We start from the raw sequence: 19,588 nt of genomic DNA on the forward strand, positions 1-19,588 counted from the left end.
GCAGGATTCGAACCTGCGACCGTAGCAGTCGCGCGGTTCCGGACTGAGCGCCTAGAACCGCTAGACCACCGCGGCCGGCCGGAGACGACTGCTGGCACTCGTACGAACTGCAGTGTCACGTGCTGTAACGTACGCGCCACGGCTTGTCTTTCTCGTGGGCCTCGTCTTAAAGCGTGTGACGTCGGATGAGTAGGACAGGTTTGAGCAGCATCTGTGCCACATTAATGAACAGCAAGCCAAGGAGGATCCAATAATTTGCAGCGGAGATGGTGCAGAAACGTGGTATTGAATGCTACCCAGTGGCCGATTTTGGTTCCGCAGCTGTGTACTTTAGAAGGGGGTATCTTTATTTTGGTTACTGTTTTGTTTTTATTTTACAGTATAGCTATCTTCCTAGTTTCACAGGGCTTATTGTTTCATTCACTGCTCTCCTCTAATTTAAGACCACACATGTTCGCACATATGCTGATGAACCAAGACTACTTATAATTATTTTAAATATTGAAAGTGCAGATTTAGAGCCTCTCGGGGATGTGTTATGAAAAGACTGTCTAGCGCGCGCGGCCTTTTTCCGACGTTTCTGGAATGGTTGATATAACGTGATGCCCTATGCCGTTCCAGTTTATTTATAATGCGTTGACTGAAACGGGTTATTCTGTTGTGCTGACGCATTGATGACTTCGAAATCATTTTATTTTCCGTGTTCAGAATCGCTTTCCAAAACGGGACACCACTATGATGTGCACAAGTACTTTCCAAACGGCAGAATCTTTGAGATCAGGGACTGAGCGGAGAGGTAATCGAACTGCTCGGCTTCTGAAAAACGTTGAGAAGTGGTGTCGCCGATATCGATTCAGATATCGAATACAGCGATATGATCTGCGAGGTTGCACCGCCAGCGGTGTGCCAAGCCAACCTTCACTGAAAGCGACGAGTTGCTTGGCGGGCACACCCTTCTCCAACACGTCATCTCACGTAGAGATACTCCATGATTTCCCGGGAAAGTTACGAGAGTGGTCCTAACAACCAGAAGACATAGTTAATGTCGTGTCGTTACACTCCTATTGTCTGCTCCACTACTACCTCTCTGCTTACTTCATTGGATTTAGTGTACGTTCTGACCCAACTGTTATTTGCTTACAATCGACAGTCATAACTAGATGGGTCTCGAGAACAGTTTGCAATCTACCCGTGTGTGTTTCGCCTAATGAATGGGATGTGACTCATACGAGGTACCGCAGGTGGTTGAAGCCACCCTTCATCTCTCAGCAGTGCCTCACGATCACCGTCTTGCTGCCTCAGAAAAGTCTGTTCGCTGAATGTTACACTTCGACCTCCATTTTCACCCCTTTGAGAAATGGTCGTACAGTAACTGTGCCAAGTGACTTCATCAGTCGACACAGGTTTGAAGAAAGGATGTTGGAATGCTGGTGGACGACATCATTTTGATCATGATTGACGAGGCTTCATTTCCATTTATCATGGATGGAAAACAACAATTAAGCTATTGGGCACCCGAAATACCGCGATAACTGCATCAACAGTCTCTACGTCGCGTGAGATTAACCGGTATGGCTTATATCGAAACAGCATTAATGGACCTTTTTTATGTTTTCGTGGAAACGGGCAAACAGTGCCTGTTAACATAGATCGCTACCTAACCATGTTGCGTGATTCCCTGTTTAGAATGAAGACGAGGAGGTATTAATCTCAAACAGTGTCATTTCAGCAACACGGTGCGACTTGCACACAGAACGGAATGTGGAATGGCCTCTTCGATCACCAGATGTCGTCTTGTGGTTGTCTGCTTGACCAGCAGGCCACACCTCGGCCTCTGCCCCTGGCGAAATATGGGGGTCACGAAGCAAGCCGGCAGTCAGGTGGGCAGCAGGTAGTCAGAAGCGTTGCTGCTAGCGGTTTTGCCCGGCCAAATGGCCGTAACAGTTCCACAAGTAATACTGGGGTGCCGCCATGGCGAAAACTCATAGGCCGGAAATTATTTCACAGCTGTCGCAAAGTAATATTAAAAAAGATACCGCTGTGGCGGCATGTGAAAGAGAGTAACGAGGCAAGGAAGCCCGTCTAAATACCCACTTTGTCGATGCAATAGTACTTTAGGTGTTGACGATGGAAGATATAAATGTACTTAGTATCTTTAAAAATTAATAACTTCCAAACGTCCTAAGCGAGTCTTGTGAACAAAGTTTCGACCGATAGCTCTTGAACAGCCTTACCTGAAAACAACTCCACAATTTATGTCAAAGCAGTACCAATTGAGTTATCGGCCGGAACGTTGGTTCCGAGGGTTAAAACTCAAGTTAGTGCAAAATAAATTGCAAAACAATAAATGTAGCGGCTATATCTAACAGTAGAGTAAAATAACTATGCAGAGGTTTCTTCTTCTCAGGTTTAAAATAGGTAACAGAAAAATCATGCTAATTTTGACTATTTCACTTAATAAGTTGCAATTAACCCAAAAATCAACGACCTCGCCGAAACAGTCATGTAACCACCGAAAATCTGATGAAATTCTAGCCCTAAATAATGTGTAACGCTTCTGGTAACGATACGTTTAATGCAATATTTATTCATCATAAAGTTCACGCGCAGGCAACGGAAGACATTGTGATATATTTACTGCTGAAGAGACAATCAAAGTGGCATTTTTCAAGAGCTCAAAACAATCAAACTTGCAAGCGCGAGTCTCGTACAATGTATAGATGTACGGTTTTGTTTTAAGTAGTGTGTTCAGTTTGTGTAATTTTGTGGGCTTTGCAACGTTGCCTGTGGTGAGTTACTTTTCGAGGTTCGTGGTCAACGCATACGCTAATGATCGGCGTGTCAGTCGCAACTGAAGTGATTGAAACTTGTTGGGCGAAGAGTCCTGGGACTTCCAGAATTTCTTCAGAAGTTGGGGAACTTTCAGAAGCTTTTCGACAGTTGTGCTTGTGAACTTTAAGTCTGAACCGCAGCGTCGTGTTTAGGAATCTGTGAACATTTCCGCATAGATTTGTGAAATTTGAAAAGTAATCGACAAGGCGGACTTAGTGCAGTCTTGAGCGAGCCTGCAAATCAATCTTTCGTTGCACTCACAGTATTAAACGAGGCCACAATAAGCATTTTAACTACTCAACAGTGCCCAGATCCTGTTAAGGACATATGTAAAATTTCGCCAGTCCTAATCCTTCCTGCAATTTAATCAAGTTAGACGAAGTTAACGGAACAGTACCAGCGTAATGTGGCAGCTGTGTGGCCGTCTCCTGAACACACGTGAAGGCAACAAACTTTAAAAATTAGTCACGCACTTTGTTAACCACTTTAACACAGTGAGTGTCTGTAAAGAGCGAGTTTGTGCATCGCAGCCCGCGCAACAAATAGATTCGTATAAAAAAATAGTTAAAAAAGCGTCCGTGAGCCAATACTGTGGTGCAGCCACTCATAAATCGTAAAAACGTATACGGGCTTATTCGGCCTTGTTCGGCGGAATTTTTCTTTGGTTAGCATTCATCGTTCAAACACCGCGCTGCCTCGCGTCAGACGCTCGGTGGCTCTCGGTGGAACACGCGCGTCACTTCACTTGGAAATGCCGCTAAGACTCTTAAAAGAATGGTCAACGTGATCTTAGCACACCTTAGATCGACTACACAGAGTGGCGATTTCTTCCAAAACATTTTTCGGATAGCTTCATTCATTAAAGAGATATTGCGAGCGAAGCACAAGATATCTTAAGATCCACAGTATCTGACAAATAGGTTCCTTACTCGTGACGTCATAATAAATTCATGCAGTCACCACGAGCTTCATCGCGGGAAACTCTCTTCACGCAATATTGAAAGTGATAATTTTAGACACCTAAGTTATGCAGATATTATAAGTAGCTTTATTAGTACCAAGCTTAGGTCTGAAACTAACAAGAAAATGGAATTAACTGAAACTTTCACGTTAAGGCTGATGGTCTGGGAAAGTGTAGTATTTTATTTAAATATGAGTAAAATTTGAGCCAACGGCCTTGCCGCAGTGGTAACACCGGTTCCCGTCACATCACCGAAGTTAACCGCTGTCGGGCTGGGCTAGCACATGGATGGGTGACCACCCGGTCTTCCGAGTGCTGTTGGCAAGCGGGGTGCACTCAGCCCTTGTGAGGCAAACTGAGGAGCTGATTGATTGAGAAGTAGCGGCTCCGGTCTCGTAAACTGACATACGGCCGGGAGGGCGGTGTACTGCCCACATTCCCCTCCATCTGAGCATCCAGTGGCACATGTGGTCTGAGGATGACACGGTGGCCGGTCGGTACCGTTGGGGCTTCATGGCCTGTTCGGACGGAGTTTAGTTTATCAGTAAAATCTGCATAACTGGTAAACTCCTTTTGTTGTCTTGAATTTATGTCTGATTACCGTTACATTATGGTTCTTTAAATTTAAATACTGCTTCTTGCATGGTCGTGAATCACAGATTTTTATCCTTTTTTAAAAGAAGTATAGTTAACTACAGATACTGTTATACTTTAATGATTTAAATGTTTCAGTCTCATCCATTCTTTAAATCACAAAGCGTGCAGTAAGATTTTATACAATTAAACAATAAATCTTAAATGCTGCGTTGTAAGCTTTTAATTAGAAAATTGCTCTAAATCCTATTTTTGTGGGATAGATGTGACAAAGTTTCCGCTGTTAGAGTCCATATCTGAGGTTCAGACAGTATTCTATATCACGTAAATACGGCACTGCTCCCTATTGTCACACTCATAAATAGAACGAACAGCCACAGGCAATACAAGATGTCCTCTAAACAGTCACGAAATGCAGCTTTGTCTTTCGAGGAACATGAATTGTTTATCGTGATATCAATATGATAGATGAGAAGTCAAAAAAAATAGTAACCAGCAAGGATCCAAAGTAAATTGATAAACTAATCCCTGAACGAAGCCCCACTGAAAAAAACTGGCTATGCAAACTTTAAATTATACCCTTACATTGCTGTCTGTAATTCGAACAAATATTGTTGGACTTGGGATTATTAGTTGATTGTCTGCAAACATGAAACTCTGAATATGACTATTCATGTCGTTATCAAAACTTAGTTCTCTACAGCAATTTTTAGAGCCAGTGTATTAATAAAATTGGTATGCACCTCCGTAAGCGAGGTCGTTAATGTACCCTTGTGCTGTGACGCTCGGCTCGTGGCAGTGGGTTCAGGTGCTTATGTTGAGAATTTTCTTCTATGTATACACAGAACTCTGTCTCCGTAGCTGACTGCAATGCGGGAGTCCTGTGTTCGATTCCTGGTACTACCACAGATTTTTCCTTGGTAGGAGGCCTGCTACGGGGTACACTCAACCTCAGGAGGCCAGCTAAGGAGATAATCGACCGATTAGTAGCGGTTCCACGTCAAGAAACCCGACAACGACCGGAAGAGCGGTGTGCTGACCAGATGCCCTCCATACCGCTTCCGATCGAAACACTGCCAAGAGCGACGCGGTGGTCGATCGGTCCCGATTGGCCTATCAATGTTTTAGTTTTCAGTAAATATACTCCTCAACCCTTTTCGGCTACAGCCATCATCAGAATCTCTCAGATAAAAAGAACAAATGAGAAATAATATTTCTACCAGAAATACAGTAAATTGTATGGGACAAAACGAAGACATGCCAACTTTAATACTTTGTTGCATTGTATCTCGCCAAGTCACCCGTACACTTGTACCATGACGAGTGCTGTTTAGTGAAGCAGCCTGCTTTATATAACAATCTGTGGTCATTACATGGCGTTAAATGCAATTTGGCTTGTCAACTAAAACTGAAATTTTCGTCTCGTAGTCAAGCGCACAGTCATTTGAAAAAATTATCTATAAAAATAATGAATTGGAACTCTCACAATAAAATTCAAGGTAACGTCTACAAATTGGACATACACTCGTTTCGCGAAAAATAGCATGCAGCCATTTCATACAAGTAATCCACAAGAATACAACGGACAGTTGTAGCGGTCAAGATGAACAATTATATACAAAAATTTTCAGTTAATGTTAGGCTAGCATTGGGACTTCTTGATCACGAGACTTCGTATGAGGCTCTCGAATTAAGTTCTACAGGGTGTTACTAAAATAAACGTAAAAAAAAGAAAATGAGAGGGCTGGTAGAGCAGGTCATAACAAGTAACTGTCGCATAGCAACCCACGTCCGCATCTCTTAGCGTTCGAGCGCTAGACAACGTTTAACAGCGATCGCCGCCGGGGAGGTAGGTATACAACCTGCCATCCGCGGTGAAATAGTAGCAGGTATTCCGGGGAGGGTAACACTACGCGATTTTTTTTCGGCATTTGCTGGCATGTGAATGCCTGTTTGATATAATGTTGTACGTCAGGGTGTCAACGAACGGAGACACACTTGTGTTTGGTTCTGAACAGAGCGGTGTCTGAATCGTCGAGTGACAGATCTGCACACGTTACCGCCATCCACAGGTGTCTCTCTTACAAGGGAACCTCCCCATCGCACCCCCCTCAGATTTAGTTATAAGTTGGCACAGTGGATAGGCCTTGAAAAACTGAACACAGATCAATCAAGAAAACAGGAAGAAGTTGTGTGGAACTATGAAAAAAATAAGCAAAATATACAAACTGCGTAGTCTATGTGCAAAATATGCAACATCAAGGACAGTGTGAGATCAGCAGCGCCGTGGTCCCGTGGTTAGCGTGAGCAGCAGTGGAACGAGAGATCCTTGGTTCAAGTCCTCCCTCGAGTGAAAAATTTAATTTCTTTATTTTCGCAGTTATGATCTGTCCGTTCGTTCATTGACGTCTTTGTTCACTGTAATAAGTTTAGTGTCTGTGTTTTGCGAGCGCACCGCAAAACCGTGCGATTAGTAGACGAAAGGACGTGCCTCTCCAATGGGAACCGAAAACATTTGATCGCAAGGTCATAGGTCAACCGATTCCTCCACAGGAAAACACGTCTGATATATTCTATACGACACTGGTGACGGCATGTGCGTCACATGACAGGAATATTTTGTCGACCCACCTAACTTGTACACTTGGCGAATGGGTAAAAAGATTCTTCTACCTTGCCCGATTTAGGTTTTCTTGTGGAGTGATAGTCACTCCCAAAAAAGTGATGAAAACATAAGAGTTTGTCACATAAACTGCAACAAATAACTGCAACAGTCGCACAGTTTTCCCTGTGCTCTGTCAAAACATATGTTTTTAATGTTTTCAAATTTTTCCGTGTGTAGACCGTCAAATCCTGCATATGTCCAAGCAAATCTGAACATGTCCTGGAATTTTGGAGAGCGAAGTTGATTGTGTGTGTGTGTGCCTGAACTTTGATAATTGTCTGAAAATAAAAAATTAAAATTTTCACTGGGTTGGATGATTCGAACCAAGGACCCCTGGTTCCACAGCTGCTCATGCTAACCACAGGACCACGGCGCTACTGAGGTAGTACTATCCTTAATGTTATATATGTTAAACATGGACTACTCAGTTTGTATATTTTGCTTATTTTTTTCATAGTTCCACACAACTTCTTCTTGTTTTCTCGATTGATCTGTGTTCAGTTTGTCAAGGCCTATCCACTGTGCCAACTTATAACTAAATCTGAGGGGGGTGCGATGGGGAGGTTCCCTTGTTAGAGCAGGTCCACTTGAGGTGCGTCGTCCACTGACAAAGTATCATAAAGGCGCATGTGCATTTGAGGCCCACATCGAAACCCGATGCCTTCATTTTGTGATACAGATGCGAAGGCCGGACACGTTCGTCAGTGCACCAGAGTTTGAAGAGGAGGCGTTCGCACAGCTGCATAACACGCCCTCTACAAGCTCGCGGAGTGTTGCTCGAGATATAGGTATTCCACGGTCTGGCATGTGTGGAATGAAGATCATTTGCATCCTTACCGGCTTCAGAAAGTTCAAGCCCTTAAACCTGGAGATTTTGCGCTTCGCATTGACTTCTGTCAGTAATTTTGCAGAGGTGTGCCATCCAAACTGAATTCCCACACTTTGTACTTTTTACGGATGAGGCATCCTTTACAAGAGCAGGTGTTTTCAACAGCCACAATCAACACATATGGGCATAGGAAAATCTGTACGCCCCTCTGTTCGGGTCACCAAGAGCGCTTCGCCTACAATATTCGGGCTGGTCTGGTAGGCGATAATCTGATTGGTAAGTGCATGCTCTCCCAACGACTGAACGCAAACAGATACTTAATCTTGCTAAGAGAAACATTGCCAGAGTTATTGGAACATGTCCCACACAACGTGCGACAGCGCGTGTTGTACACATCATGGTGCATCTGCGCATTTCGCTCTTGCGGTGCGGCCGGTGGCATGACCTGCACGTTATCCCGACTTGACATCCCCGTGTTTTTCAACCAGACACAACTGAAATCTGTTATCTAAAAACACATATCGAGACGGATGAAAAGCTGAGAGTGCAAATTATGGCAACCTCTGATGTTGTCACAGTTTTCCACGAATGTTTGAAAGGGTGCGGCAGTCACAGGCGTCGTCGTACGGCATGCTTTCAAGCAGGAGGGCGTAATTTCCAGTTTTTTTTTGTAATTGTTTGCAAATAAACGACATGAAACACCAACCCCACCTCCCTTTTACTTTGATGTAACAACGAAATTGAAAACGTTGCCGTGGCGACCTGTTACCATGTAGACTTGGGTGGCGGTTCGTATGCCTACCTTCCCGGGACGCGCGACGCTTTTAAATAACGCCTAGCACCGAACGCTAAGGATTCCGACTTGGGCTGATATGTGAAAGTTGCTTGTTATGACCCATTTACAAGCCCTCTCATCTTTTACATTCATTTTAAAAACATCCTGTATACATCTCCACAATGTCTCATGGTGTAACTCAATCCAATGTAACACTCGATGAAGATGTGAAGATCTTTAAGTTGGACGAGGACGTTCAGCTATTCTGTTTTCAGTCTTTCTTTCCTCTTTCAGCGCTATCGATGACACTAACATAACATTGGATCAAAAGCATACGAACATTCTTACGTAATACGTAATTTATCACCAGAAGTTACGCAGGAGGACCCGCCATTATAAAAGGATGCGCCAAGCGAGCATAGTGTTGTCACGGTAACAAAGCAGTAAAAGCAGAATAGGTCGTTCAGAAGACCTCAGTGACTTCGAACGTGGGTAAGTCAGTGGATGTCACTTGAGTAACAAATGTATCAATGACATTTCAACCCTTGCAAAGCGTCCCAAGTCTATTTCTGATGATTTGATTGTGGAGTGGAAATGTGCAGAAACAGCCACAGTTAAACCAAGACCAGACAGTCCCCATGTCCCAAGGGATCGTCGACCATTGCGGAGGATGGTTATAAAAAATTACATGAAACCAGCAGAAGGAACCACTCGTGTTCCACAGCGCAAAGGCCGGCCGCTGGTGGCCGAGCGGTTCTGGCGCTACAGTCTGGAACCGCGCGACCGCTACGGTCGCAGGTTAGAATCCTGCCTCGGGCATGGATGTGTGTGTTGTCCTTAGGTTAGTTAGGTTTAAGTAGTTCTAAGTTCTAGGGGACTTATGACCTCAGCAGCTGAGTCCCATAGTGCTCAGAGCCATTTGAACCATTTTTGAACAGCGCAAAGAGCAATACCTTAGAGGAACAGTTCGGAGACGAGGCCTAATTATATCAGCATGGCTAGCATCTGTGAAATGTTTGTGGACAATAACGTTCTTGAAACGGATTCGCCTGCGCGAAGTCCCGACCTCAACCTTACGAAACGCCTTTGGGATGTGTTAAAACGTCGACTCGCTCCAGACCCGTGTCTAAAACACATCCTTCTCTGGTTTCGGCTGCCTTTCCTCCACAGACATTCAGACACCTGTTGAAAGCGTCCGCAGCACAGTTCAAGCCGTGAAAAAGATGAAAGGTAGACACGTCCAGTATTGATGTCCACGTTTAGGCGTCCGGATACTTTCGATCAGATGGTTTACATATACTCATAGTAGTCAGCTCCACGCCGGCCGGGGTGACCGAGCGGTTCTAGGCGCTTCGGTCTGGAACCGCGCAACCGCTACGGTTGCAGGTTCGAATCCTGCCTCAGGCATGGATGTGTGTGATGTCCTTAGGTTAGTTAGGTTTAAGTAGTTCTAAGTTCTAGGGGACTGATGACCTTAAAAGTTAATTCCCATAGTGCTCAGAGCCATTTGAACCATTTTGAAGTCAGCTCCACTCATCAGAACACTGGAGAGATCACACACATCGCGATGGAAAGGTCAGTCTAAGCAAAAAAGAAAGCAATTCGGCAGCTCAACCTACCTTCCGGGTGTCTCCTAACCAACAACATCATATGATTTTCTCTCAGTTAAACTGATGACAAACAACACCTTTTTTTTTTCTGCGCACAGGAAATGCATTGAGATAGGTAAAGTCTGACTCTTTTTGAGATAGTTTTAATGCCATTGCTATTTTGTTGTTGTTGTTGTTGTGGTCTTCAGTCCTGGGACTGGTTTGATGCAGCTCTCCATGCTACTCTATCCTGTGCAAGCTTCTTCATCTCCCAGTACCTACTGCAGCCTACATCCTTCTTGATCTGCTTAGTGTATTCACCTCTTGGTCTCCCTCTACGATTTTTACCCTCCACGCTGCCCTCCAGTACTAAATTGGTGATCCCTTGATGCCTCAGAACATGTCCTACCAACCGATCCCTTCTTCTAGTCAAGTTGTGCCACAAACTCCTCTTCTCCCCAATTCTATTCAATACCTCCTCATTAGTTGTGTGATCTACCCATCTAATCTTCAGCATTCTTCTGTAGCAGCACATTTCGAAAGCTTCTATTCTCTTCTTGTCTAAACTATTTATCGTCCATGTTTCACTTCCATACATGGCTACACCTCCCCCCATGAACCATGGATCTTGCCGTTGGTGGGGAGGCTTGCGTGCCTCAGCAATACAGGTAGTCGTACCATAGGTGCAACCACAACGGAGGGGTATCTGTTGAGAGGCCAGACAAATGTATGGTTCCTGAAGAGGGGCAGCAGCCTTTTCAGTAGTTGCAAGGGCAACAGTCTGGATGATTGACTGATCTGGCCTTGTAACAATAACCAAAACGGCCTTGCTGTGCTGGTACTGCGAACGGCTGAAAACAAGGGGAAACTACGGCCGTAATTTTTCCCGAGGGCATGCAGCTTTACTGTATGGTTAAATGATGATGGCGTCCTCTTGGGTAAAATATTCCGGAGGTAAAATAGTCCCCCATTCGGATCTCCGGGCGGGGACTACTCAAGAGGACATCGTTATCGGGAGAAAGAAAACTGGCGTTCTACGGATCGGAGCGTGGAATGTCAGATCACTTAATCGGGCAGGTAGGTTAGAAAATTTAAAAAGGGAAATGGATAGGTTAAAGTTAGATATAGTGGGAATTAGTGAAGTTCGGTGGCAGGAGGAACAAGACTTTTGGTCAGGTGACTACAGGGTTATAAATACAAAATCAAATAGGGGTAAAGCAGGAGTAGGTTTAATAATGTATAGGAAAATAGGAATGCGGGTAAGCTACTACAAACAGCATAGTGAACGCATTATTGTGGCCAAGATTGATACGAAGCCCACACCTACTACAGTAGTACAAGTTTATATGCCAACTAGCTCTGCAGATGACGAAGAAATTGAAGAAATGTATGATGAAATAAAAGAAATTATTCAGATAGTGAAGGGTGACGAAAATTTAATAGTCATGGGTGACTGGAATTCGGTAGTAGGAAAAGGGAGAGAAGGAAATGTAGTAGGTGAATATGGATTGGGGCTAAGAAATGAAAGAGGAAGCCGCCTGGTAGAATTTTGCACAGAGCACAACCTAAACATAGCTAACACTTGGTTTAAGAATCATTAAAGAAGGTTGTATACATGGAAGAACCCTGGAGATACTAAAAGGTATCACATAGATTATATAATGGTAAGACAGAGATTTAGGAACCAGGTTTTAAATTGGAAGACATTTCCAGGGGCAGATGTTGACTCTGACCACAGTCTATTGGTTATGACCTGTAGATTAAAACTGAAGAAACCGCAAAAAGGTGGGAACTTAAGGAGATGGGACCTGGATAAACTGAAAGAACCAGACGTTGTACAGAGTTTCAGGGAGAGCATAAGGGAACAATTCACAGGAATGGGGGAAAGAAATACAGTAGAAGAAGAATGGGTAGCTTTGAGGGATGAAGTAGTGAAGGCAGCAGAGGATCAGATAGGTAAAAAGACGAGGGCTAGTAGAAATCCTTGGGTAACAGAAGAAATATTGAATTTAATTGATGAAAGGAGAAAATATAAAAATGCAGTAAATGAAGCAGACAAAAAGGAATACAAACGTCTCAAAAATGAAATCGACAGGAAGTGCAAAATGGCTAAGCAGGGATGGCTAGAGGACAAATGTAAAGATGTAGAGGCTTATCTCACTAGGGGTAAGATAGATACTGCCTACAGGAAAATTAAAGAGACCTTTGGAGATAAAAAAACCGCTTGTATGAACATCAAGAGCTCAGATGGAAACCCAGTTCTAAGCAAAGAAGGGAAAGCAGAAAGGTGGAAGGAGTATATAGAGGGTCTATACAACGGCGATGTACTTGAGGACAGTATTATGGAAATGGAAAAGGATGTAGATGAAGATGAACTGGGAGATACGATACTGCGTGAAGAGTTTGACAGAGCGCTGAAAGACCTGAGTCGAAACAAGGCCCCGGAGTAGACAACATTCCATTGGAACTACTGACGACCTTGGAAGAGCCACTCCTGACAAAACTCTACCATCTGGTGAGCAAGATGTATGAGACAGGCGAAATACCCTCAGACTTCAAGAAGAATATAATAATCCCAATCCCAAAGAAAGCAGGTGTTGACAGATGTGAAAATTACCGAACAATCAGTTTAATAAGCCACAGCTGCAAAATACTAACACGAATTCTATACAGACGAATGGAAAAACTGGTAGAAGCCGACCTCGCGGAAGATCAGTTTGGATTCCGTAGAAATACTGGAACACGTGAGGCAATACTGACATTACGACTTATCTTAGAAGAAAGATTAAGGAAAGGCAAACCTACGTTTCTAGCATTTGTAGACTTAGAGAAAGCTTTTGACAATGTTGACTGGAATACTCTCTTTCAAATTCTAAAGGTGGCAGGGGTAAAATACAGGGAGCGAAAGGCTATTTACAATTTGTACAGAAACCAGATGGCAGTTATAAGAGTCGAGGGACATGAAAGGGAAGCAGTTGTTGGGAAGGGAGTAAGACAGGGTTGTAGCCTCTCCCCGATGTTATTCAATCTGTATATTGAGCAAGTAGTAAAGGAAACAAAAGAAAAATTCGGAGTAGGTATTAAAATCCACGAAGAAGAAATAAAAACTTTGAGGTTCGCCAATGACATTGTAATTCTGTCAGAGACAGCAAAGGACTTGGAAGAGCAATTGAATGGAATGGATAGCGTCTTGAAAGGAGGATATAAGATGAACATCAACAAAAGCAAAACGAGGATAATGGAATGTAGTCGAATTAAGTCGGGTGATACTGACGGAATTAGATTAGGAAATGAGACACTTAAAGTAGTAAAGGAGTTTTGATATTTGGGGAGCAAAATAAATGATGATGGTCTAAGTAGAGAGGATATAAAATGTAGACTGGCAATGGCAAGGAAAGCGTTTCTGAAGAAGAGAAATTTGTTAACATCGAGTATAGATTTAAGTGTCAGGAAGTCATTTCTGAAAGTATTTGTGTGGAGTGTAGCCACGTATGGAAGTGAAACATGGACGATAAATAGTTTGGACAAGAAGAGAATAGAAGCTTTCGAAATGTGGTGCTACAGAAGAATGCTGAAGATTAGATGGGTAGATCACATAACTAATGAGGAAGTATAGAGTAGGATTGGGGAGAAGAGAAGTTTGTGGCACAGCTTGACCAGAAGAAGGGATCGGTTGGTAGGACATATTCTGAGGCATCAAGGGATCACCAATTTAGTATTGGAGGGCAGAGTGGAGGGTAAAAATCGTAGAGGGAGACCAAGAGATGAATACACTAAGCAGATTCAGAAGGATGTAGGTTGCAGTAGGTACTGGGAGATGAAGAAGCTTTCACAGGATAGAGTAGCATGGAGAGCTGCATCAAACCAGTCTCAGGACTGAAGACCACAACAACAACAACAACAACAACAACAACAACAACATGGCTACACTCCATACAAATACTTTCAGAAACGACTTCATGACACTTAAATCAATACTCGATGTTAACAAATTTCTCTTCTTGAGAAACGCTTTCCTTGCCATTGCCAGTCTACATTTTATATCCTCTCTACTTAGACCATCATCAGTTATTTTGCTCCCCAAATAGCAAAACTCCTTTACTACACTCCTGGAAATTGAAATAAGAACACTGTGAATTCATTGTCCCAGGGAGGGGAAACTTTATTGACACATTCCTGGGGTCAGATACATCACATGATCACACTGACAGAACCACAGGCACATAGACACAGGCAACAGAGCATGCACAATGTCGGCACTAGTACAGTGTATATCCACCTTTCGCAGCAATGCAGGCTGCTATTCTCCCATGGAGACGATCGTAGAGATGCTGGATGTAGTCCTGTGGAACGGCTTGCCATGCCATTTCCACCTGGCGCCTCAGTTGGACCAGCGTTCGTGCCGGACGTGCAGACCGCGTGAGACGACGCTTCATCCAGTCCCAAACATGCTCAATGGGGGACAGATCCGGAGATCTTGCTGGCCAGGGTAGTTGACTTACACCTTCTAGAGCACGTTGGGTGGCACGGGATACATGCGGACGTGCATTGTCCTGTTGGAACAGCAAGTTCCCTTGCCGGTCTAGGAATGGTAGAACGATGGGTTCGATGACGGTTTGGATGTACCGTGCACTATTCAGTGTCCCCTCGACGATCACCAGTGGTGTACGGCCAGTGTAGGAGATCGCTCCCCACACCATGATGCCGGGTGTTGGCCCTGTGTGCCTCGGTCGTATGCAGTCCTGATTGTGGCGCTCACCTGCACGGCGCCAAACACGCATACGACCATCATTGACACCAAGGCAGAAGCGACTCTCATCGCTGAAGACGACACGTCTCCATTCGTCGCGACACCACTGGAGGCGGGCTGCACGATGTTGGGGCGTGAGCGGAAGACGGCCTAACGGTGTGCGGGACCGTAGCCTAGCTTCATGGAGACGGTTGCGAATGGTCCTCGCCGATACCCCAGGAGCAACAGTGTCCCTAATTTGCTGGGAAGTGGCGGTGCGGTCCCCTACGGCACTGCGTAGGATCCTACGGTCTTGGCGTGCATCCGTGCGTCGCTGCGGTCCGGTCCCAGGTCGACGGGCACGTGCACCTTCCGCCGACCACTGGCGACAACATCGATGTACTGTGGAGACCTCACGCCCCACGTGTTGAGCAATTCGGCGGTACGTCCACCCGGCCTCCCGCATGCCCACTATACGCCCTCGCTCAAAGTCCGTCAACTGCACATACGGTTCACGTCCACGCTGTCGCGGCATGCTACCAGTGTTAAAGACTACGATGGAGCTCCGTATGCCACGGCAAACTGGCTGACACTGACGGCGGCGGTGCACAAATGCTGCGCAGCTAGCGCCATTCGACGGCCAACACCGCGGTTCCTGGTGTGTCCGCTGTGCCGTGCGTGTGATCATTGCTTGTACAGCCCTCTCGCAGTGTCCGGAGCAAGTATAGTGGGTCTGACACACCGGTGTCAATGTGTTCTTTTTTCCATTTCCAGGAGTGTATTTTATGTGTCTCATTTCCTAATCTAATTTCCTCAGCATCACTATTAGTAAAACTAATATCCACTGTTTCGAAATTGTACGTTACTTCTACACCGAGTCAGCTCGTCTCTATATTCGAAATTGTTTCAGAACGTATACTGTCTTATATTTCTCGTTATTGCACTTTAACTACAAGCCAAATCTAATACTGTTTTTATCAGTTACTTTCCTTGTAACCGTTAAATTCATTCATTGGTTCATTCATCGTATTCTGTAGAGGTCATCAAGAAGGAGAACTTCATAGATGTGAAATGGGTAAAAGTCCATCGTAACCAAAGTCAAGCAACTCATAGGAACTTAATCCGCACACTGCATTAATAATAAAGGGTTCAGTTTGTATTTTGAGGTTATTTTGGATTTCGCAAACTGAATAAATCACTATACATTTCGGAACTGCGTGTCAGTTTCGACAAGTTGAAACATACAGTGGTCGTACATTCGGGATAGTCTTTCAGAAGGACGATTCGCAGCAGCTGTGTATTCCGAAGGTAGGTTTTTGTGCTTGACAGAGGTGAAAAGGAAACGTATAGCACGGCGGACAGTCGGTGCCTCGCAGCCGGGACAGCACGACAGCCTCCGGCACGACACGGCGCGTGCGGCGCATGCGTACGGGCGACAGGTATGCGTGTGACGTCACCGTCGCCGCTGCGCACCTGCAACGACCGCGCAGCTGCCGTCCACACAAACGCCGCTCTTCGTGCCGTGCCCACAGGAACCTTGGCTCGACAATTATTTACTTTCACGTTCCACGGAGCACGTTCGCGAGACCTCAATGTAATAAACAAAGTATCCACTGGTTACGGAAGTGACACATTCCCTTAGGGGGAAAATGCCTCTACGGCTATCCATTTTCACGAGTATCGCTGACTGAGATTGATATTTTACTTAATCTGTGAGAGCAATTTGAAAACATATATTTCTTTAGATAATAAATGCACTTACTTTCCAATATAATCCCCTCTACGTTGGTATACTGTTCTCCGACGTTTTCTTTGCGTCTAGACTCCAGTCCAGAATTGCAGTTCTTGATGGAGGCCACGCATTATGGCATCAGTGTCCTCTACAATGCGCTCTTAAAGGGCATTCAGTTGAAACATGTTTTTAAATTTGGATTAAGACTGGCAATGGCAAGGAAATCGTTTCTGAAGAAGAGAAATTTGTTAACATCGAGTATAGATTTAAGTGTCAGGAAGTCGTTTCTGAAAGTATTTGTATGGAGTGTAGCCATGTATGGAAGTGAAACATGGACGATAACTAGTTTGGACAAGAAGAGAATAGAAGCTTTCGAAATGTGGTGCTACAGAAGAATGCTGAAGATAAGGTGGGTAGATCACGTAACTAATGAGGAGGTATTGAATAGGATTGGGGAGAACAGAAGTTTGTGGCACAACTTGACTAGAAGAAGGGATCGGTTGGTAGGACATGTTTTGAGGCATCAAGGGATCACAAATTTAGCATTGGAGGGCAGCATGGAGGGTAAAAATCGTAGAGGGAGACCAAGAGATGAATACACTAAGCAGATTCAGAAGGATGTAGGTTGCAGTAGGTACTGGGAGATGAAGAAGCTTGCACAGGATAGAGTAGCATGGAGAGCTGCATCAAACCAGTCTCAGGACTGAAGACCACAACAACAACAAGGTGAAACTCGGAGCTTTGGCAACTACGGCAAATTTTCTAGAAATTTGTATTTGACATCCTTCAGTTTTCCCATTGCCAAGACACCTTTTTTTAGAAATTGCGTAGTTTGTAGAACTTTTGTCCTCTTTTGCCATCCAGGCCTCTCCTCGCGTATTTTTCGTCCTGTAGGACTAAAAGCCTTGCGTGGTATTCGCCAGTTCCTGCCGAGGTAACCGCCCAGAATATGACCTTTTTCCATCGCAGACCACGCAGTGTGAGATTTGACGCAGGTGAAGTAGACTGCACCTTTTTCGATGCACGGCTACACGTTTGGAGCTTCTGCCTCGGTTGCCGTTTGCGACGTACAGTGGTGACACAGCTCGAGTTCTGTCTCGCTATGCAGGTTGCCGACATTAAATATTGTGACATGGAGACTGTCGCCACGGAGAGTTCTCGTTTGCGCGTTTTTCTGCTCCGTAAGAATTAGTGTCTTGTCAGAAGCTGAATTATAGGTGACATATTCAAACGTTCTTTCTGTCCCTGCCTCGAAGCTTCTGTGGCCTCACGTGAAATCAGACTCGCCCAGGCACTTTCATTTCTGAAAATATGGTTCACTGTCCCCGCAATAGTGCGAGGCGTGACAGTGCAGGCCTTTCGAAATCTATCTTTTCATCTAATAATAGGTATTAGCCTCATGAAATGTTTAGAAATGAATAGGAAAGTATTCTGCAATTATATGTAATCCTATTAATGACACAAATGAAACTTGAACTAACATGACCGATAACCTTTTTATAGTATAGTGATTCATCATAAAATTTACTTTTACACACAATATCTAAATTACACTGAGGTGACAAAAGTCATGGGGTACATCCCAATATCGTATCGGATCTCCTTTTGCCCGGTGTAATTCAGTAACTCGACGTGGCATGAACTCCTCAAGTCGTTGGAAGCCTCCTGGAGAAATACTGAGCCATGGTTCCTCTATAACTGTCAATTGCGAAAGTGTTGCCGGTGCACGATTTTGTGCTCGACTTGAGCTTTCGATTAGTTCCATGTCGGGCGATGTGGGTGGCCAAATCATTAGTTCAAATTGTCCAGAATGTTCTTCAAACCTGTCGCGAACAATTGTGGCCCGATGACATGGCGCATTGTCATCCATAAAAATTTCAACGTTGTTTGGGAACACAAAGTCCATGAACGGCTGCAAATGGTCTCCAAGAAGCCGAACATAACCATTTCCAGCAAACAGTCCGTGCAGTTGGCCCACACCATTATGCAGCCAGCACCAGCTTGCACTTTGCCTTGTTGACAACTTGGGTCCATGGCTTCGTGGGTCTGCGTCACACTCTAATCCTATCATCAGCTCTTACCGACTGAAATCGAGACTCGTCTGACCAGGCCACGGGTTTTCAGTCGTCTAGGGTCCAACCGATATAGTTACGAGTCCAGGAGAGGCGCTGCAGGTGTCGCTGTGCTATTAGCAAAGGCGCTTGCGTCGGTTTTCTGCTGCCACGGCCCATTAACGCCAAAATTCACCGCACTGTCCTAACGGATACGTTTGTTGTTCGTCCCACATTGATTTCTGCGGTTATTTCAGGCAGTGTTGCTTGTCCGTTAGCACTGACAACTCTACGCAAACGCCGCTACTCTCGATAGTTAAGTGAAGGCCGTCGGGCACTGCGTTGTTCCGTGGTGAGAGGTAATGCCTGAAATTTGATATTCTAGGCACGCTCTTGACACTGTGGGTCTCGGAATACTGAATTCCCTAACGAATGTCACATGCGTCTAGTTCTAGCATTCAAAGTCTATTAATTCCCGTCGTGCGACCATAATCACGTCGGACACCTTTTCACATGAATCAAGAGTACAAATGACAGCTCCGCCGATGCACTGGCCGTCTATATCGAGCACGTGATACTACCACCATCTGGATATGTGCATATCGCTATCCCACGACTTCCAGTGTATATAAAATTAACCCTTTGCTTTCCTAATGAAATACTTTTAACTAGCAATGGTGGTAGCAAACTTTTTAGAATATTGAACACATAGTCGATAATTCAAGCAGATATTGTTACACACAATGAAAGCTTTACTCAACAATACTTTGCCATTAGCGCTTGCAGTAAATAAAACTTGATACATGTTACCGTCATCTAAAAGTGTCGTCT

The 19,588-nt window shown here is 44.6% G+C and overlaps 1 protein-coding gene and 1 pseudogene across 1 annotated transcript in view; one reads left to right on the top strand and one right to left on the bottom strand.

The window, feature by feature from the left end:
• LOC126236735 (ankyrin repeat domain-containing protein 6-like) overlaps nt 1-19,588 on the bottom strand; it is a 726,845-nt gene that overhangs the window by 93,098 nt on the left and 614,159 nt on the right. The window lies entirely within an intron of this gene.
• LOC126237831 (5S ribosomal RNA) lies at nt 4,000-4,117 on the top strand (annotated as a pseudogene).

This window comes from Schistocerca nitens, chromosome 2, assembly GCF_023898315.1.
Source record: "Schistocerca nitens isolate TAMUIC-IGC-003100 chromosome 2, iqSchNite1.1, whole genome shotgun sequence".
NCBI classification, from domain to species: Eukaryota; Metazoa; Arthropoda; class Insecta; order Orthoptera; family Acrididae; genus Schistocerca; species Schistocerca nitens.